This window comes from Brachycentrus maculatus, unplaced genomic scaffold (assembly GCF_059751285.1).
Source record: "Brachycentrus maculatus isolate JH-2025_06_01 unplaced genomic scaffold, ASM5975128v1 h1tg000004l, whole genome shotgun sequence".
In the NCBI taxonomy this organism is placed as follows: Eukaryota; Metazoa; Arthropoda; class Insecta; order Trichoptera; family Brachycentridae; genus Brachycentrus; species Brachycentrus maculatus.
In genome coordinates, this window is record NW_028280759.1 from 2,095,614 (window position 1) to 2,119,282 (window position 23,669).

Here is a 23,669-nt window from a genome sequence, read left to right on the forward strand (position 1 = left end):
CTTCCCCCAGGGCTCTCAATCATCCCTCTCGATGTTCTTTCTTAACCAAATCAAGCAGAAAGATTATTTTAATATCACCTAGATACGTATAGTAGTCCACGGATAACTCCGTTTGTGTTTTCAGTCCACAAACATAGAGAAGAATTGAAAGTAATACTATTTTTAATTTAACAAAAACTCTTTTTATTTTTTTTGATATCTCATCAAAGATGAAGAAGAACAAGTGTGTACATTTACAGGGCTGACGACTTTTATAATTAATAAATTATTTTTTAATTAATGTTTTTCTTGGTAAATACCACTATTTCTTCAAATCTACGGTGACACGTGTTTCGATGCATTCTGCATCATTTTCAAACAACGTATACGGTGTTTGAACATCACAAAGTGACTACCGAATCAATTAATGAAAAAAATATTTTATCAAGATTTTATAAAATAATATATTATTTCTTTTCATATATTTACTTTTTAAATTTGTCAACATTCTTGGAGTATTTCACAAGTAACACTCTCCTTATCATTTATCGTTAATTTTGTGTAATATCAGTTTAATAAACCCTTATTCATGACTACCGGTTTCGGAATATTCATTCCATCATCACGTCATTGAAATAAAATTATCACGGTCTGACATTTGTACAAAAATAAAATATTTTTATTACTTACTTTAATGTCACCATAAAAATAATGTTTCCAAATCTGGGTTTCTCCACTAAGTATTTTTTTTTTAAATTGTTGAGATGCCAAAAATAAGGGTATATATAAACTTACAATATTATATTACAAAGCACGTATACCTAAATACATTTGAATACTATAATATTAAAAATTTATACGGAAAAAATATACAAGAAGTTCAAATAAAAAAAATATACAATACATCATACATATATACAATATAGAAGTCAAGGACAAGGTACTGAAAAATTTTTTTTTTCCAACGAACTGTATTATTTTCTCTTCAAAGTGTGTTTGTCACTCACTTCGTATATAAATATATAATGTACGTGTCCACTTGTCTGGATTGTACTAGTAAATAAGACCACAACTAATTCCTTACGGATCGGCTGACAGCCTCCAAGTTATACCCTGGCTGGCCGACTGTACCAAACATCGGACCTTTGTATGCTAATAGCAGCGGGGCCTCGCATGCGCCCGAAGAAGTTTCTCGACTCTCCGACGTAAGAATGACAGGAGACAGACTGATGGAACTGTAGAGTGCTGCCAGAGATGCGTGGACTCGTAAAACCTCCAAACCAGCGAAAGGCTCATCACCAAAAAACCAAACTGTCGTAAGCCAAGTAAATGCCCAGACTTCCGTATTCTTCTTCATCGATGTTGAGATGTCAAAAAAATAATATGAAAAATAACTCCTAATTAACCAGATTTGTAAACGAGTATTTGGACACATTAAAAATGTTGTTATTACCTTACAGCACTCAAATCTACGCGAATATTTTTTTTATTTCTAAACTAATTACATACTTGAGTTATATAATATTCCCGAAAAGTAATTGGGACATGCGATTAAGGTTAAGGATAATACAAATAAGAAAGTTCAAAAAATATGAAAAATTAAAAAAAAAAACTAACACAGGGCAAATTATAAAATATAAAACAATAATGTGTATAGTAAATAGGCATATCAAAAATAAGGTTAGAGCATGTTTAAAAGAAACAAATGAGAAAACATAACTAAGAACCGACTCAAATACATATTTTTCCATAAAGTATTTTTTCAGTTTTTTTATTATTATTATGGATCCTTGAATGGGTTGTATTTTATATATGTTTGTCAGGTAGCTGGTTAATTTGGGTATAGGCAATGTATTGTAAGGACCTTACTCCAAACTTAGGTGTGTTTATCGGCTCCACGTCTATTTGATTATATCCTAGTGTATTATAATGATGATTTTTTTTGTTAAAAATCGGTTTGGTGTTGCTGTGAGTCTTTTTCAATATTATTTGTAATCTCATAAAAAAATACACCTTTAAATTAATTTTAACCTTTTTGTTCAAGTGCCATATCAAAATTCACATTTGCTTTGTATGGGATATAGATCACGCTGAAGACTGGTGTGATTATGCATGCCATGTTAAGTAAGGATTCCGTGAAAGGAGATTTTGGTCAAAGAGGTTTTAGGGTTTCGTAAGTTTGATACTTTTGATAAGATGATAGCGGGTGTCCATTTTTTACTGCCATATAAAGTACCGACATGCCTAAACGAAACATATCAGAAGGAGAGCACATGCGATTTGAACATAAAAAAGCTCATTTATCAACACCACACACGACTTGAGACACCTCACCGCGCACCGGTTATATAATGAATATCAACATTTAAAATTCATATTATATTTCGTAAAATCCGTATTTGTACACAAATTCTTATCTGCCTCCATAGTAAAAATGTTAGTACGTTTGGAAATCATACACATGTTTCTTGGCAATTTTTTTTAATTAAACACTTGAATATACCCCTTTTAAGAGTTTTATTTATATATACGACTAGTTTCGAAAACTTACAGATGTTTTCATCTTCTGGTACAAATTAAAACTAAACTTAATTAACTTAAATAAGAAACTATCGTATATATAAATAAAACTCGTTAGAGTGGTATATTCAAGTGTTTAATTTTAAAAAAGTCAACATGTCATTCCACAAAGTTAATGCCGAATCAATACAAAATATGTTTCTTGGTTAGCAAAAATACCTATATTTTTATACATTAGTATTAATAAGGAACTAAAGATGAAGATTTATCAACTTTCCTTCATCTTTTATAAGAATCTATATAATATGGCATTAATGTAATAAATACAGATAAGATATTGAAGAAAAAACATATGATATAATAAATTGCAAGCAAACTTTGCAAGCGACTTGGCAAAAAACATAGAGCATTTAAATGTAAATTATTTTCCGTACATTTTCGACGTCCTAATTTTGTTCATCGTTCATCTAGTTGTTAATCACGAAATTCTACTAAGACAAAATGTACGCAAGATTTTTTCGATATTCTATCTTGTTTTTTTGTTTTATTTAAATGCTGATTTTATAGTGTAGACCTGAATGTTAGATAAACGAACTTTTATTAATATTTCAAAGGAGTTTTGAAAATACCCTTAGTTTCAGATGTAATCAAGAGGTTATCAATCCTTTTAATATCCTATTGTAAGCGTATTGATTGAGATAATCGTAATTATGCATTAAAAATAGTTTATCTTGTATCCTCTCACGCGATCTACCAAGGATCCGAGTTCCTAGACCACAATGAAAGCGAGTTGTTATTAACAATCGCCGTACCGGGGAGGCGAGCAATAAATTTATTTATACACATGCCGTCGTATAAAACTATGAATGCTCCCCTTGATCTTCTCTGTCCGCTGTTATTATTGTATTATGTACCTCTGATATATCTCTCGTAGTAATAATAGTGCCCGAAGTAAAAACACCATTGTAGGTCGTCTGTTACGAGAGACCCCAAATATGGTAGGATTTTATAGGTGTCTTGTATCTACCGAGATAATATGAAACGCGGGCTATAAAGCTCCTTGCGCTCCGCTGTTAGTCGCTTCATACCTACATGCTAGGACCAAATTACTTCGTTTCAGTTTATGACATTGAAATATGCTATACCTACTAGTCTAATTCATTTATTTTCCGTACTGGAGGTCCCGAGTTCCATTCCTATGAAGATCAAAATAAAAAATTATTTTGATCTTATATTTATTTAATATCATCTTGGATGTGAAGCGCAAGACTGATCACCTTTTTTGCTTAATTAACGATCAAGGTAACACTGCGTCGATGCAACGCAGCTCCCTATGTACCATAGAAGAAGGAGAAGAAGATCTTAGTATACTACTCTATTATCATAATAAATTTAATGATTCTTTTTGATGTCACGATAAAACACATCTTTACAGGTAAAAACACTCACATGTTGTTTACCTACATTCTTCCCTAATTTAACCTAATTTCATTTAATTGGATAAATCTTATCTAAGCATCCATTCCATCAGGAAGGTATTTTTTACTATTTAGCATAAATAACATTAACTTTGATTTTCAACTTTTATTTTAATAAACATTAGCAATTCGAAACTGTCTATAGATCACTAATGAAATGGAAAAGAAAATTAACGTTTGCTTGTATTCTCACAAAAAAGAAGTAAAATAATAGTCATTTACACTACATACTTGAGGCATTATCTTTTCAGCCCAGAAAACACATTGTGTTTAAATCTGGTAAAGTACCTACCGCATATCTTTTTACCTACATATCTGAGTATTAAACCTTACAAGTATTTAGACTCGCTCGTTTAGGTTTCACTCATGGTGAATTAACCAAAATTTTACACTCACTCTTAATTATTTTTAATTATTAAAATATCACATCACAGATTCTACTTGTTTTAACTGTCCGTATTTATCAAAATACCTGTACACATCTACTTGTCGTAAAGAAACCAGTCTCCAACATAAATAGAAACTTATCCATGTTGAATTAAAAAAAGACACGTGTGTTCATAATTTATCTAAATACATGCTATTCAAGTCGATGTTATTTATAAACATTTAACTTAGAATAATAATTTAATACGGAATTCAACGAAAGTGGAATATATAATTAAACAACCATTTTTCTGGCGTATAGTTTTTCTATTTTGAAACCCTGTTACTGGTCAAATAAAACTAAAATGCAAAAATGTAAATGGTTGTTCTTTTACTATATGAAATGCAGTTCCACCCAAAAATGAAAGTACAAAACTTAAATGCGATAGTGGCATAAAACCACGCCATCTTCTACAGAGTGTTTACAGGAATTTTATAAAACAATTTACTACCTCCTTAATGGTTGTTCAAGTACCTACCTAGTGTATTGCACTCCTTATATTTATGTAACGATTTATTTTTAAGGGTTTCAGTTTAGCGGCGAACGGAATTTCGAATCGTCGACCATTAATTTAATTGATTCCACGTTCTTCGAGTTTTTTATTGAATAAAAATATCTCTTCAGTTCGTCATATCTACAAATTATTTCAAATCACGTCCGACAGAAAATGGAAACGGATTGTTATCTTACATTATGTATGAGAAGAGAGACATAATGAATTGATTTTGCAATTATGATTTCATAGAGGTGCTAGTGGAATAAATTGTTTTTTTTTTTTATATCGAATGGTTTTCAGATTCAATTTCATTTATAATGAGACAGAGGAATAGATACGCGTAGGTGACGTTATGCAATTTTCAATTTGTTTTGAAAGATGGCATGAAGTATTCAATCTGCGCTTATTACATATTATATTCGCGAACCACAATAATTTAAGGCGACGTAATAAATTCTCATTTTTTCACGATGACCATAAAGTCTGTAATAATTCTTGCAACACTATTGAAAACGATCCAAAGAACATCCGATCGAAACCGCAATACATTACGAATTTGATTATCTGAAATGAATGCTCAATTTGGTGTGCCGATGCAGAAATGTCACACAGCACTCGAAGCGCGACCTTTTTTTACATTAGGAAATATTATAAATAGTAAGGTTAATGGCACTGGCAAAAAATCCCTCCTAGAACAGAGCAAGGCTCTCCTTGTGTCAAGGAATTGTAACGACTTTGCGGCAAACCGGTTTTCCGTTTACCCGACATGTGAGAGACAACCAAAAACCACGAGGCGTGCAACAATGGCGGGAAACTTGCAGAAAAAACGCACAAAAGCGAGACAAGAAATTACGTATAATTTTTCATCTGTCTTCAAAAAGGATGTTCAACATCTCGGAGCCTCTTCATGAGTGGCTTATAGGTTTGTACCATTTGGCGAGAGACCCGCTGCTGGATTAATGTGTCTCATTTCGTGTAACTAATAACAAGTAGCCGTCTTACCAAAGCTACAATTGAGCAAGTCTGCCCACACTGATCTTACAACAAAAACTGTTAGATGAGATGAGTTTTATTATAATGTCATCTTAAAAACAACATCGACTATTATGTTTCTGATGTTTTTAAACGCTCATTCTGATATATGAGTTGAGACACAAAAGCGCTATTGAAAATGCGATTAAACAACCGCGTTTACAGCATGAAAATGAAACAAAAATATATGTTCTTAATCCATTTGTTCAACACTTAATTTATACGGAATATTATCGGTAAACGTGATGGTAGTTTAACTCTTTATTTTTTCGATGTATGGAAACGGTTAGTAAAACCGGTTTTAAAACAATAACTACTTACTATCAACTTATCAGGTAATAAAAGAAAAAAAATGGTTGAGACGCCTTAGGTTAAAAAACATGCACCAAATATAGACCACGAACAAAAGTGCTTCTGGTTCCTAGAGAACTTTTATAATTATCAACATTAGAAATCGTTTTCATTTAAATAATATATGAAATTAAGGCGATTCGAAAATACTGGCCAGTCTCACATTTTTAAAATGTACTCTATTGGTAACTATGATACCTGATCAATGGTCAAATATATAATCGTTTAAAACAAAAATGCCTGTGTTTCAATTTATAATTAAATGAATTTCTACTAAGAAATATCAGTATACAATATCCATGTTTTAAAATTAACTGTATTTTACACATATATTTTATGTCTTAATTCGGAATTGAGGTGACCAGTTATTTGTAAATATTGAACAAATAATACAAATGCAAAAACATAATTATAATAACAGCACGTGCAAAATGTAGATGCCTACGTATTATTCATCGATTTGGCTTGTGGAATAACATGAAGATTCAAATATAAAAAGAAACACTTACAAATAAACACTTCTTTGAGTTTATTAATGTAAACACGACCAGTTACGAGAACTACGATGTTTTCATTACCATGTGAAAATACAAACTTTTTAATAGATTTATATTATCCACTGACACTTCGTGATGGAATTGCATTCTTAATATATTATTAGATTAAACCCATATTTTTAGCTTTTCCACTTTTTTTATTTGACCAGCGACCGGGTTTCGTCGTTACCGACATCATCAGACTGGTGATGTCGGTAACGACGAAACCCGGTCGCTGGTCAAATAAAAAAAATGGAAAAGCTAAAAATATTGGTTTTAATCTAATAATATATTAAAAATACAAACTGTTTGTAGTTTCACCTGTTGGTGAGAACATCTTTAGTTCTTGAAAGTAGTCGTGTTTATATTTTTATACTAAAAAGTGGTCTTTCATAAGTGTTATATTTTTATATTTAAACTATCAAAAATTGAAGCAAGAAAGTAATACTAACCGTGAAAACGTTACAAATACCATCCCAATCGGGTAACCGAAGTACTCAATAGTTACATCTCTATTTTGGACCATTTAATTTACCATTGTATCCTACACGACTTTATTTTTTTTTTATTCCTACACACCTGTATAAATTTTTCACTTTCAGCACTGAAAACAATACGAACTCAAATATTTATTGTGTTGCTGGCTGTCTTTATTAAACGCAATAAAATATTTTGAAAATGAGACGTTTAACTATTAAGTCACAATTATTATTACACTGAGATGAGTCTAAGATTTCTATCAGGTTCCCGCGGTCCCTTGCATGTTCTTGTATCCGTTCCCCCATCATAACAGCGGCATGAACTCTTCAACGAATAAAGGGAAGATCACACCTTATCTCTATTGAAAATCTCCGTGAAACATGATATCAATATGCCGTCATCACCCAAGATCTGCTTCGCGATAAAGCTCGCAGCATTCTGCATACCTGTATCACAAAACACGGCAACAAATATAGTCTTTACTGTGCATTAGCATAAAATCCAATTTCCCCGCGCATAATCTGGAGAATTTATAAAGCAATTTGTAACAGCACCCTTTGCCAGGGAGGAGATTTTTGTGAATAATTTATCATGCGTAAGGGTGCTAAGTAAACATTGGGTTGGAAATATATGTAACATTATAATTGTTAATTCGATTTTGTTCATTTCGTATGCATGAGATTTGATTGATTCGCGACAGCTTCCGTACCTTTTCGCTGAAAATAATTCAAACTGTCGGATTACCCGAGTATCGCATTTCGACACTGAAATATTCATTCTTAGGGATAGAAAATTTTAAAGACTTTTTAGCATTATCACTTATTCCATGCATGCTGCATCTTTCGCTAGTACACGAGATTTCCGTATTTTGCATCAAGTAATGTATAGGGTACAACGTCGTTCTTCATATGAACTGTCGTATCTGCAGTTACAGAAATTTTCCAATAGAGCTTTCATGTGTTTGAAGTTATTACCACTGGCTTTGCGTTTGAAAGTGGTGTACTTTTTTAATGATTCATTTTTTCTTTATTCGTCGATACAAAATACATATCTATAATAAATTATTAATTTTGCAAGTATTTTAGAAAGCGCATACGAAAAATGTTTATATACTAGATTCCAGTTTAACTATTAAATACAGAGATAACAGAAGTCAGTTACGACAGTTATCCTGGAGAGTGATGATATAAAACTAGGTATACACTCCTATACTCTAAATTCTTCGGTCTTTCTCCAACCCTTATCCGCACATAGGGCACTTCAAAGTTTATAAGGACTAATCTTGATCGTTAAATACATTACGAGAAGGTCATCATCCTTTAGCTTCAGATACCCTGGACTGGTCCAGGGTAATATTAAATAAATATTTTAGTGAAAAATCGCTTTTACGAGTATTTCTCTATTTTCTTGGATAGATGCCTTTAATGCTGTAAATGAAATACTTAAAGGTGAACGATTATTACTTAAAGAAAATTACTGCTAAACATATATGGAAAAGATACAAAATTAGTTGACAGTTATTTTGTAAAAACATGTGTCAGTCATTGTACATAAGTTAATTTAATTTAATATTTCATATAACATTGATTATCTGGAGGACATATAAAACCATTGAATCGTACCAATAAATTAAAAATAAAATACTTAAATAATGATAACGCATAACGACACACACGTTAAATAAATACATGTTCAAACGAACTAAAATACTTTCCACACTAACTAAAAATGAAAAATCAATATAAAAACACGTGATGTTCCATTAGTATAAGCTATCTGAATTTTTTTAAACTTCTGTTTTCAGTGGCAAAACACCGGTTGCTAAGATAAAAAGCTCTAATATGTGTGTATGCTCCGTTACATTACATACGCGTATGTAGGCACCTTGAAATAAATAATATAATTATTTACCCTGTCATTATGTTCGTACGTACTTTATTTTTTTATCGATTTGAAACAAAAACCAATGTCCTAATTACAAGTATTGCGAACGATTGTGCGTTGACCGCAAAAGATTTATCATAACGAAACCTGAGCCTTAATTTTTTGTACATACGAGTATGTTCTTGGATAATATATGGTTACCTACGTAAATATTTCAATTGCCTATTTTTTTCTCCGTACGCTTGATAATGTTACCATAGGCTGTCAGTGCGTAGGTACTTGCTCTTATAAATGGACACCACAGCACCTAATTTTTAATTACGAATTAATTAAAATGTTCAATGAATTATTCATTTAATTGCTATTAAGGGCGTGACCTGGGTGTTTTAAGAACATTTATATTAAAAATAATGATTAATGGTGTTGTCCTGAGGCATTAATATACTAATTACTGCAGTACTGAATATTAATATTCTACCTTCTAATTTCAGTGAGGACTAAACAGACCATTTCGTTTAATCATATTATATTATATACTTCATATATGTATATATATATATATATATATATATATATATATATATATATATATATATATATATATATATATATATATATATATATATATATATATATATATATATATATATATATATATATATATATATATATATATATATATATATATATATATATAGCATACACTGATATCCTATATATATAAACTCACTAAGGAATAAATCATAGGAATAAAATCATGCATTTAAGTAACTTTATTTATAACTTGAAGCAATGCATTGTATAAACTCCCGCCTTCAATGAGATACCGAGTGCTTTTACCTGAAATTTTTACTAAGAATTGCATGAAATGAAATTAATTTTTAACATAAAGAGTAAACTCTCTCACAAGTAGAAATATGATATAAAACTTGGTATAATGTTGGAGTCTTAGCAGGAACATGATTAGCTGTGTTTCATTAGCCGTACCTATATATCAGTTGTCACTTAGACGTTAGGTTATTTAAAATTACCCTATAGCACTAATTCCCTGTTTAGAGCGGCAGCACCCTTCAGCGTTAAACGGGACCATCAGAAGAATAATAAGATGTTTCACAAAGAGGTTCCTATTATACGACTGTTTTATAATCTTTATATGATATTTAATATTCTAGTATGCGAAATAACAATCTCCAAATTAATTAATTTCGTTATGTAAAATATAATCAATATATGCATGTTCGGACGTATATCATTTTACGTATTCCGCTTTCTCCTGCCTCATACGTGTCAATTTTGCGGTGGGAAATTTCAATTAAGTATTGGAAAAAAACCTAACCAATTTATTCAAATAATTGCGACATTTTTCTTAGCAGCTTCATTTGGATCGATACATTCAACCCGCTAATGCATGAAAATTTTCGATAAGAATTTCAATTAAGATTAATAACGGTAACAATTACAATGTATGATTTTTTCTTAATTAAAAACATTGACAAGATTCGTGTAAAACACTTTGAGGAAATACCTGTTAATATAGTATAATTGTAAGTCCTACTTTATTAAGATAAATCTAAAATATGTATAAATAATTTTTTATCCATCATATGTTTGTTAAAATTTCTGGATTCTTGTGAAGAATAATAAAAATAATAAAAATACATATAAAGCAACAAGGCAATCGTAAAACATTTAGAAAACTCTTCTTATTGACAGCGCTTGTCAGAAACGTGCTATCCGCCATGAACAATTTTTAATTTTTTACAATTTTTAATTTTTTTAACACATTTTTAACCTGTCCTCTGATTCATGATTTATTTATGTAAATGAAGACACGAGGGTATTCAAATGCAACGTTTTGTCAAAATTTCGAAGAAATTTGTGAATTACTTTAGGAAATTAAAGATTTTTAAAAATCAAACACACAAGGTACTTTAAAATTAATATTCCAATATACACCGCTATACATACTTTCCATTATTCTATCTTACCCTGATCTCTATCTAATATGTGTTGTAATCAAATGTTATTTTTATATTTTTATAACTTAAAATAAATTTCGAGTACGAAATTGAACTTTAAATACTTAAACAAGTTTCAAATAGTCATAAGGGAAGCCATATTTTATTTCGAGAAATATTTAATTATATAACAAACACTTTATCTTATTAATCGCAAAGAAATAAATACCAGTGTTATGTATATGATAAAAAAAAGTTCGTGTGATAAAATTAGTCAATCTTTTTTCTATACTAATTAAGCAATCCTTTGATATAAAATCACTTATGCATATATTATATAAATGGATAGATATTTATTAAATGGAGAATGTAGGTACACATATGGCTTTTTACATATATTTCATCTGTCACATTGCCATGTTTTTTTTACAGTTGATAAATCGGAATGTATAATTTTTATATTAACTATAATTAATATAGATTAATATAATCAAATGTTATACGCGGTGGCGAGGTACAATGGTGATAATACTTGTGTTTATTTCGTCAACTTTGGTTAAAAATGGGTGTAACATAAATTACGTTAATTTTTTTCATTAATTGATTCGGTAGTCACTTCGCGGTAAAATCTATCAATTTTTAATCAAAGTTTTACTTGGTAAATATCACTTTTTTTCTTAAATCCATCGTGACATGTGTTTGGATGCGTTCCTCGTCATTTTCAAACACCGTATGTGTTTGAAATACGGTGTTTGAAAGTAATGCGGAATGCATCAAAATACATGTCAGAATAGATTGAATGAAATAGTAGCATTCACAAAGTTAAATTAAAAATGTATTAAATTTTTCCAATCTTTACGATATTAACTGAAAAACTCACTGCTCTTAATTTTCTCATGCGTACTCAAAGATACAATATATATATACATATAAATGTCCGCCTCTATGGTGTTATGATTATAGAGTTTGGCTAACGTGCTGGAGCCCCTAGTTCAATTCCCAGGGGAATCAAAATAATGTGATTTTTCACTTTACTATTCATTAAACACATTGGAATTGTACCTGAAGCACAACACAGATCACTTTGTCTTCATGTAAAATATTAACGATCACGTTAACATTGCGTCGTATGATACAGTGCCCTATGCACCATTAGGTATGGATAAGAGTTAGAAGAAGGAGAATTATATAGGTGTATTTATCTATGTATATATATATATATATATATATATATATATATATATATATATATATATATATATATATATATATATTTATTTTTTATATATAAAAATACATTTGTGTGTGTGTGTTTGTGTGTGTATGTGTGTCTACACATTAACCAACCTATTATTTCACAAGTGTTATAATATATAATAATTAGTACTACCTATCATTTTGTTACATCCGGTACTTTGTTGATACAATTTGAGTACCGCAAAAGTAGACCATTTCGCTACAGGAGGCTTTAAAGAATGTAGTCCAATTATACCTATTAAGAAAAAAAAACTTTTATCTGCGTATTTGTAAATAACGGATTAATACATTATTGTATTTCAATTGGAAAAATATTTAAATGCGATTTTGATTATTGTACCTACATTGGATTATTCTTATCATTTTATTTTTTTTTATTTATATTGAGCTTTTAGTTTTTTTTATTTATATTGAGCTTTTAGTTTTTTTATTTATATTGAGCTTTTAGTTTTTTTTTTATTTATATTGAGCTTTTAGTTTTTTTTAATTTATATTGAGCTTTTAGTTTTTTTTATTTATATTGAGCTTTTAGTTTTTTTTTTAATATAACGAATGAGCAAATTTATAATAAAGAATCAAATAAAGTGAAAAAACAATAATGATTTTTACTCAGTTATGTTAAATACTACCTCAAAAGCGCTTCACTGTAATTAAATTGGGAAAAGGGTCAGTTATGGAATTGATTTAGTAAAACAAATGCGTTTTTATATATTTGTAAAGTTCACCTCACTCTCAACAGGAGTATTCCATGTCATCGGCCCCGCAATAGCAAAGGCACGCCAGCCAAATTTTGTGAGCTGGTAAGATCACTTTACCCGTAGATGTTGCTGTTGCCGATCTTAGTGTGAGACGTCTATCAACCAGTGTTCGTAGTAGATCCTTTGGTATTTATTTATTAATTAAATCATCATGTACAGAAAATAAATTACATTGGCAGTCTAATTGCTAAAAGCAATATCTTCGAACCAACCAAAAACAGACTAGCGATATTGGTGAAAACGTTTGATACCATAAATAGCAGTTTGCAATCAGAGGTTAGATAGTACATGAACATTTAAAAAAAAAAGAAATTGATGATAACAAGGATGGCAAAGGAAAAAGGTGGTTTAGGAAAGGAAGTAGAGGGAAAAACTAAAGGATAAGGTTTGATGGACAATTAGGATTCTATTTCGTAAATTAAAATCATTTTTAACTTTGTGGTATGGTAATATAACACTCTCATTATCATTCAGCGTTTACTTTGTATAATATTAGTTTAAAAACTTTAACTTATAGTTAGGATCCTAATGATAGATAGAAATGTCTCAGACGTTTCATAAAAGATAATAGAGAGCATAATCAAAAACACGAGGACATAACAAAATACATGTGGAGCCGATAAACACTACTAAATTTGGAGTAAGGTCCTTAAATTATATTGCCAATACCAAAATCAACCAGCTGCCTGACATATATAAAATAAAACCCATTCGGGGATCCAAAATAAATGATCTGAAAAGGTACTTTATAGAAAGATATATATTTAGTGATTAGTGATTAGTCATATTTTCTTGTTTTGTTTTTACCTTATGTTTTTTTATATTTTCTCATATGTTATATTTTCTATTTTTTAATATTTTCTCATTTGTTTATTTTAAATATGCTTCTTACCTTTTGTTTTTATCATTTATTTCTTTTAAATATGCTTCTTGGGCCTATTTATTTTACCTGTTTATTGTTTTTATATTTTGTCATGTATCAGTATTAGAACATTTTGAGTGTGTGACTTGTTCACAAAATCTGGATTATCTCCAATTACAGAATGCCCAGACTTCCATATTCTTCTTCATCCTTGATGAGATGTCAAAAAATAATATTAACAAAATAATAATAATATTGGTATTAGTTTTGGTTATTTAAACGAAATATTTTTTGTTACTTTATTATTTGTGTTCCAGTCTTGTTAACCTTAATCCCATGTCCCAAAATGAGAAATAGAAATTACTCATCGGGAATATTATATGTATATATGATTTATGTATGTGTGTAATATTTTTTTTTTTTTAAATAAATAATAAATCATTTTTTTATGTTATGGTTTTATGTTGGGGGTACTCGTCACTCGACCCTATCGAGAATCTCGATTAAGTGCAGACGCGTAGCAGGTACATTCAGATACTTGCACCAGATAACCGCAGTAATGGTGTGAAAATGCGTTCGGAGTAATTTTCGACATGCAAAATATCGGTAGCCCAATTTCGCAGGCGGCGAGTTGCGTTGTGAGCGTTTACCAAAAAAGGTTAAAAACTTAATGAGGGGTTAGTCTTGCTCGAGTAACGTGGTGTGTAGGTAACTGATAATCACTTCGGCCACCTGTGGCGATGTGCACTCGAGGACAAAAATATCAGATCATTTTAAAATGAAATACTAATCTGTACCATATTGTTTATTGACATCTCAACACTGATGAAGAAGAATATGGATGTCTGGGTATTTATTTATCACTTTCACACGTGTAACATTCCGATTTGCCAACTAGTATTTGGACACACTCAAAATTATGTTAATCTGTACCATATTGACAATTATTTTCACTTTATATGTATATTTTTTTAAGTATAAAAACCTTTTCGTGCACGACTATGATACTCGCTTCACCCACAACGAAGGATTGATGGTCCAAAGTGTGAACAATAAATATTGAAGATCCATTATTTTGCCTTTGCTCGTATTGTGGTTTTTCCTCAAAATTAAAAATGATCGGAATTATATATTGAAGTATTCTCATGGTAAAGAAAATGCTCGAAAAACAGTAAGTTATATTTATTAAGAACAGGTAAAGAAGTATAGCACTAATGGCTAGAGCATTAGAGGCTGCATTCCCATACTCGTATTAAATTGTGCAAGGTGTACGAGTCTTAATAAATAAAAATGTTAAAAATAAATATCATAAAAAATAAATATTTTTGTAATGTTTCCTTTAACCAAAAAAATCTTGTTCCTTAACGCCCCCCCCTTCCCTATATTTATTAACCTATATATACCTACCCCTAAATATATTTTTTGTTCGTTAGTTTTAATTTTTACCAGAATATGAAAACATCTGTAAGTTTTCGAAACTAGTATATATAAATAAAACTCATTAAAGTGGTAATTTTTTTTTTTAACCCAGTGAAAAATTGAACCAGCTGTATGATAATGAAAATGTACAAGTACCTACCGCACAATGTGATAATAACTAGCTATGAAGTTGTCATAATATATAATTTGTACTAAGTAGTTCAACCATGAGTATAATTATTTGGCAGTTCTTGTTATAATCTTGAAACAGATTTCAATATGTCTCATGTCCAATTATATGGCATTTCTAAAGTAAAAGCAGTTTAATTGTGCTTATTACTCATTGCAATTCGTTTCAAACAGACACAAACAAGATCAAAGGATCTTTATTAATATTGAATATTTCGATACAACATTTTTAGTTGGTCCAAATCGTTGTTCACAAATCTGGGGTTCTCCACTTTATTTTTATTAAGACATTTGTATTGGCATCTCAAAGAAGATGAAGAAAATTATGAAATGCTGAATATTTACAAGAATATCATAGACAACATTTTGAGTGTGTCCAAATACTTGTTCACAAAATCTGGATTATCTCCGATTATAGTTATAGAGGTCCCGGGTTCGATTCTCAGGGGAGGTGTCAAATAAAAATAAGTGAATTTTCACTCTAATATTTATTCCATATTACCCTGGACTGATACCTGAAGTGGAGGGCTGATTACCTTTCCTTCATGTGTTAACGATCAATATAACACTGCGTTTATATGATGCAGTACCCTATGTACCATTGAGGTGCGGATAAGGGTTTGAAGAATACTTATTTTATAGACATTAATTAATTGTTCAGTCAAAAACTCAATCAATCATCAAAACCAAATATTTACATACTGAGATTGTATATAATGCTAAAAATTACATTAGGATGGAGTTTAATATACATTTTTAACAAGACGAAAAGCACAGATTTTTTTATTATTTGATTTAAATCCATAATCGTAAACAGAAAAATATAAATAATTAAATTATCTTCACTTATTTCCTAATAATCAATAACAAAGACGGTTGTAGGTTTGATTTATGGCTGAAACAAACATCAAACATAGCAATTTAGAAATTAATTAACCTTTATTGCGAGATGCTTTTATTGCGTTTAACAATGTGCGGAAGATAATTGTTATTGTGTGAACACAGTCGTGGCATTCAACGAGTGACAAAAAATATTGAAACACGTGACCATGACTTTAGAACAATGAATCTACGTGAAAAATGCACACCTATTCCAGCGATAATTTTAATGCGCACACAAAAAAGAACATGCAACGGTACGCCTACACAAAATTCGCGATTACTCTTCGCGTAATTGTAATAAAAATTATTCAATAATAATGATAAATCAATGTTGTGTTGTAGTGTGGCTGGAACTAAACCTATAAGTTGTCAGATGACTTTTAGAGCCCTACCCAATATGAGAATATTAACAAATAAAAATTTTTTTATATCTTGGTATCGGATTTATAACCGTACTAAAACAATGCCCTTAGAATATGTCTTTCATACTCGAGATTCTAATTATTTATAAAACTATGTTTATTCCAAACCAAGAGTTCAAACCTAAAGTTCAACCCTTTAAGGTTCATATGATATATGCATTTTTATTAAAATAATATTTATCAGTTGCTTTGTCTATTATGTACAAGGATTTATAGCATATATAGTTTATATGACTTGAAAATGACAGTGAATGTGTAAAGTTAAAAATAATTTTTAAAGGTCAATCTTAAGGATTAAACAATACAACACAATGGATTATAATTAATTAATAAATTACAATACAATCATAGATCAAACAAAATTTGTCACATAATTCAATTATTTGTCTTACTCGTCTTGTCATTTTTTCTAAATTATATTTTATATGCATTATTTAAAGTATATTGAAGAAAATTGTTATATAACACGACATAAATGATTGAAAGAAATAATAGCATAGCAAAAATTAAAGTAAGAAAAATTACAGATATGTAAATATTTAATATATGTATATAACTAAAGATATATAAATATATAAACATACGAACGCTATTGTGAGGTGTTTCGACACCGTTCCGCATCATTTTCAAATACCATATAAGAAAAACTTAAATTTAAAAATGGATAGATATTGCCACAAAGTGACTGCCGAATCAATTAATGAAAATAGAAAACTAACTAACTAATCATCATGAGAATAACGTTTACTTTTACACACATTAACTGTATATTATATTATATTAGTTAATATGTGGGAACCAAGTGCTTCAATAACCTTCCTACAGAAATAAAAAAGACACGAAAATGATAAAAAAAAAATTAAATACATCCAAGTTAATCTAAGAAAAAAGAAGAAAAAAAAGCACAATAAAATTTATTATAAAAAATTCTATTCACAAAACATTAACAATAAACAATAAATGTAAGTCCCTCTCCAAGCACAAAAGCTTAGTCTCCTTATTGGAGAGAACTGCGTTATTAATTTTTAGATTGTAAATTAGAAAATTACAACATTTTTAGTGTGTCCAAATACTTGTTCACAAAATCTGGATTATCTGCAATTACAGGAGTTATTTTGTATTATTTTTTAACATCTCATCAAAGATGAAGAAGAATATGGTCGTCAGCCCCGTAAATGCCTAGACTTCCATATCCTTCTTCATCTTTGATGAGATGTTAAAAAAATCTAGAAAATTAATTAAAATATAAATAAAACTATTGTAATTATATTTATGAGATTGTAATTATATTAAAAAGAGTATGGAATAATATCGTATTTAATATTATTTACTATCGTCATGTTTGTAAGTACCTACGCCAGTTCAGAAATTTTAAAGTTTCTCTAGCTTCATTCATTTGTTCTTCTCGATGATTCTATATACGTCTAACATTCTAGCCAATAACTTGCTCGGCATTCCGGTTAGCGCGATGGAAAACAAATTAAGCGCCATAAATTTAATCGGGTCTTTACTTATAAGGAAGTACGCGTTATCATCCATTCCACTTCCATACAGGGTGTCACGAAATATATAGCTATAGAGATAATGGCGAAATTATGGCGAAAAAACACGATGAAAAATTAGTGATTTATAGATCGTATATTTTGTGCCAATTTTTGATGGATATCATTTTTAGTGTATAAATTTAATACATAATAAATCTCGCAATATAAATCCGACGACCTTAGCCTGCGAAACAGCATTTGCGTATTAATTCCAGTAAATTGTAAAATAAATTTAACTAACCAGCAGCCGCTCCCTGCAGGGGTTGGCAGAGATAATAGAATGCCACACCAATCTGTCTTTTCAAACAATTTTCGCCTCTTCTGCATTATTGCATCTCTTTATACATACCCTACGATTATTCCAACTCCTGACTTGCCCACTATAAAGTATTTGAAATATTTAATCATTACAAGTTTTCCTCGGACTTCCTTTGCTCCTATTTCCAGCTACATTCGCCTCATAAATTCGTTTTACCGTTCTATCTTCACTCATTCGATCCAAATGTCCAAACCATCTCAACACACCTTCATTGATTTTATCGATGGTGTTTATCTGAGCCTTGCTTTTTTTCCTTATTTCACCGTAAGAACATCTATTATACATCGTTTTGCCACACATTCCTCTGAGAGATTGCATTTCAACTGCATTCAGTATTTTTTCATCCTTCTTTTACCGACTCCATACGTCATATCTACACATAGGTTTAAAATAAATTTTAACAACAAATTTTCGCTGGTCTAAGCGTTGCTTGTATATTTCATTATTTTCGTCACTTTTTTCTTTTTCTTTTCCACTTTCACAAGACAAGCCCATAAAATGGAAGCTTTTCGAGTTATTCTTTAAATATATATTTTAATAAAATTTATAATATTAAACAACTTTGTTTAAACCACTTTTTTATTATAAGTACACTTTAACCTACCGGTTTCGATAAGAACCTTGTCATTATCAGGGTTTATTAAATTCGAAAACATTAAAAACATTAAAATACTCATGATTAATTACATTCCCTTACCAAAAACTTCCACACACTCCGTAAAAAATCCTAAATGTTAAAAATGTTTTAGAATTTAATAAACCCTGATAATGACAAGGCTCTTGTCAAAACCGGTAGGTTAAAGTGTAGCAATAATAAAAAAAAGTGGTTAAACCCAAGTTGTTTAATTTTATAAAGTTTATAAAATGTGCCATAAAGTATCTGCGAAAAACATTCATGAAAATATATTTTAATGCTTTGTTTTTATGCATGACGTTTATTTTTATACTTCATGACAGGTAGTATAAAAATACTTTTAATATCAAAATAAAAACCTGCATAATTGTTATTCGTGTATGATGAATGTGTTTCTAACTCTTAGAAGCAAAAATAATATTTATGTTTTGGCTATAATTCAAGTCTAAGAGATTACGTATAAGAACCACCTGTATTTAACAGAGATATACATGCGTGTATTTATGAATGTATTCACGTGTGAATGATTATACATTCCAATTGGTCACACATTTATGTAGGTTATTATTTCGTTTTTTATGTCCGTGTTTAGGCGCGCTACACATTACTTATTTTGACTACCGGATGGGTAAGGTAGTAGTGGTCATGGATTGACCAGTAATTAACGGGTTTCTTCGACTCCTTTTATTGAAAACTAAGAGTAGCACCGCACCGCCTTTCTACAGATTCCGAATGATAAGTCTACATGTAAATAGACACTCAAAGAGCTGTCAGCCTGGTGAAAACGTAACTAGACAAAAAACTGCATAATTTTTACACTTCACATAATAAATACGTAAGTACCCAGTAGACACATCACTATCTCTTTATCTTAACGTGTTAATCAACGCAGGTACGTAGCTACTTAAATTTGATATTATTTTGAATATGTAATTAATTTTGTAAAAGCTGTTTCCGGCCCACAACCTTAAAGTCTGCGTGGTGACCTAAAAGCTTAGAGACGTGAATCTCCTACATCTTATTTTAATACTGACAAGTACCTACCTGATTGTGCACTCTTTTTAGATAATCATAACTGTCTTTTTTTAATATATATGTTCAAATTTATAATTGTTAAAAAAAATAGATTTCACTTGGTAAATACCGCTTTCAAACGCTGTATACAAAGCTAAGTATAAATTTTAGAGTCGTATCATTGTGACGCTGGAGGATGAAGAGGGGCTAGAAGCTGTTTCTTATTTTTTATTTATTTATTTCTTTCTATCAGTGTGAACATAGACATAAGGACATTATGCGGAATGCACCAAAACATGTATCAATAGATTTTTAGAAATAGTGACAATTGCCTAATAAAATTACAATTTAAAATGGATGGATTAATATCCACCAAGTGCTTGCCAAATCAATAAATGAAAATAAATAAAATATTTAATTCCTACCCTTATTCGCACCCGATGGTGCAAAGGGCTCACTGGATCGTATAGAAGCAGTGTTATCTTCGTCGTTTAATACAAGAAGGAAATGTAATCAGCCTTCCACTTCAGGTACCAGTCCAGGGTCATATTAAATAAATATCAGACTGAAAAATCACTAATATTCATTTTGAACCTCTTGGAAATCGAACACGAGACCTCAAGCATGGTAGTCTAGTGCGCTAACCACTATACTATAGACACGGACAAAATAATCTGCAAAATATGCAATCGATAAAATATGTAGGTAGGTACTTACTCAAAAAAAATTGTTTTACTGTTTTTTTTTTCTCAATCATTCGTTCCACAAGTCCTAACGTCAAAATTATCTCAACACACCTCCTTATTTTAATAATTCTTATCTCAGCCTTGCATTATTTCCTCATTTCATCATTCGGTCATCTATCACACATCTGTACCTATCTGTACCTAATTTTTGTAATCACGGTGACTCAAATAACCACTTTTTTTAAAAGTGATTGCCTTCAATATTAAATATCGCTTCAATATTTATAATAAAGTACATTATAATTATACGTTTCAAATTATATTCAAGTTCTAGGTGATTTTAAGAATTATACAGTATAAATAAATTATTTTAAGGTCAAAAGCTCTCCAAAACACTTCAAAAGAATAATGATTATAATATAAATCTGAAATTGATTTTGTGTCTGAATTTCTATTTGCTATATCTTGTTACTTATTGAAGATAGAACTCAGTAGTTCGTTATTAAACCGCATTTTTGGCGCCACTGACCAAGCAGAGCTTTCTGATAATTTTTTAAATAAAATTGAAACTCGATTTTAAAACGATGTGAAAATAATAAATATCATATTCTTTTTTGAAATCTCATCAAAGATGAAGAAGAATATGTATATAATATGAAGTCTGGGCATTTACGGAGCTGACGACAGTCATACGCTGGTTTAAGTGATCACTTAACACACGTGTAACATTCACAAATTCTACCCATTATTGACAACCACACTACTCAAATTCATGGAAGTTCTATATATATATATATATATATATATATATATATATATATATATATATATATATATATATATATATATATATATATATATATATATGAAAACCAATTTTGAAACATTGTTCTAGAATCACTAGAACTTCTCTAGAGACATCTATTGGTGAGATGAAAAGAATATAATAATATGAAAAATAACTCCTTTAATTAGAGATAATCAAGATTTGTGAACAAGTATTTGGACACACTCAAAATGTTGTAAATAAATATCTTCGCATTTTTTAAATTATTTCATATGAACATCTGAATGAAATACTTACATATACATATCGCTCACTCCTTTCAAGAACGTCATAAATCAAAAATTGACAATTTTCAGTTGTGCATGTTTTCGGAATGCCCAGAAAATGCACTATATTCCAGCAAAAGAGGCATATTTTTTACTCAATATTTACCCGCTACAGGGCAGAAAGTGTTGTTTTTGCATTTTGAAGAAAAGGTATTGTTTAATTATTTTTTCAAAATATACTATATATTTTTCAAATAGAGAAAAAAACCTTCAGGTTTTACCTAAAAGGTGTATTGCACAGTAAAAAGTTCAGTAAGTGGCTTGATATTTATTTTTAATATATTGCATTATATTTTAAAACTTTAAAAACGTTCTCATGAAAAATCAAGTTTTTTGATTTATGACGTTCTTGAAAGGAGTGAGCGATATGTGTCATCATTTTAATGCATAAAAACAAAATAGGAACAAATGAATATTTAAAATTATTACGCAATATAGAAAGAAGATACGGACCTACCTACTGCTTTTTGCGTGTTAAGTAAAAAATAAATTAAATATGAAAATGAAAATGTCAAAATTACGATATTTTTTTTACATTTTTGGATTAACTTTGTTTCCGCAAAATGGACTTATGCGTCAGTTAAAAAATAAGTCATTTATTTTTAGTGAATAAAAATATTCACTTTTTCGTTTTTCTATATCTAATACGTATTTAAAAAATAGACACGGTAGATAAAAGGTAGATAACTAAGCATACATTTAATAATAGATTTACCTATGTGTAATTAAGCCTTATATGATATCTACACACATGTTATTTTAAAATGTTTTACCTATCCCATTTTTATACTATACAAAGATTATTGTAATTTGTGTGTAATAATAAATTATTATTTTATATTTTAATGCCATCTTTCATATTTTTACGGTGTTCCCTACTATGAAATCGTGCCTAGATTTGCCCATAAAAATAATTACTCTATTATTGTTGCGTAGCAATATTAAAAAAAAACGTGAATTTAGATCCACGATATTGAAAATTCAAAGTTGTTGGCTTAATAAAATGAGATAAAATGTGATCAATGTGTGATTAATGGAAACGATAAATGATTATAGATAAAACGTCAAGGATCACATTTTAATATGATTTAATTAACGTAGATGGAATAATTTGATTTATTGTGTTTTCCTTAATTTAAGTTTTTTTTCCTTTCTTAATTTCCTCCTATAACTTTTTTTTACTATTTCAATTTATTTTGTTTGTAAGAGTCAAAATCATTCGCACATGAGTGAGAGCTTATAAATAAATAAATAATAAGAAAAATAAATAAAAAAACGAAGAGACAACATTTTCATGATTTGATTGATGTAGATCGAATAATTTTATAAATATTTTCATTAAATTCAGTTTAATTATTGTTATTGTTTTTTTCCCTTTCTCTTTTTCCTTCTATATCCTCTTTGTATTTTATTTGTAAGAGACAAAATC

At 29.6% G+C, this 23,669-nt stretch overlaps 1 protein-coding gene across 6 annotated transcripts in view; it reads left to right on the top strand.

Annotated features, from left to right (window-relative positions):
- Nucleotides 1-23,669, top strand: part of LOC148313922 (protein grainyhead-like) — a 416,627-nt gene that overhangs the window by 302,060 nt on the left and 90,898 nt on the right. The gene's annotated exons all lie outside the window — the stretch shown is intronic.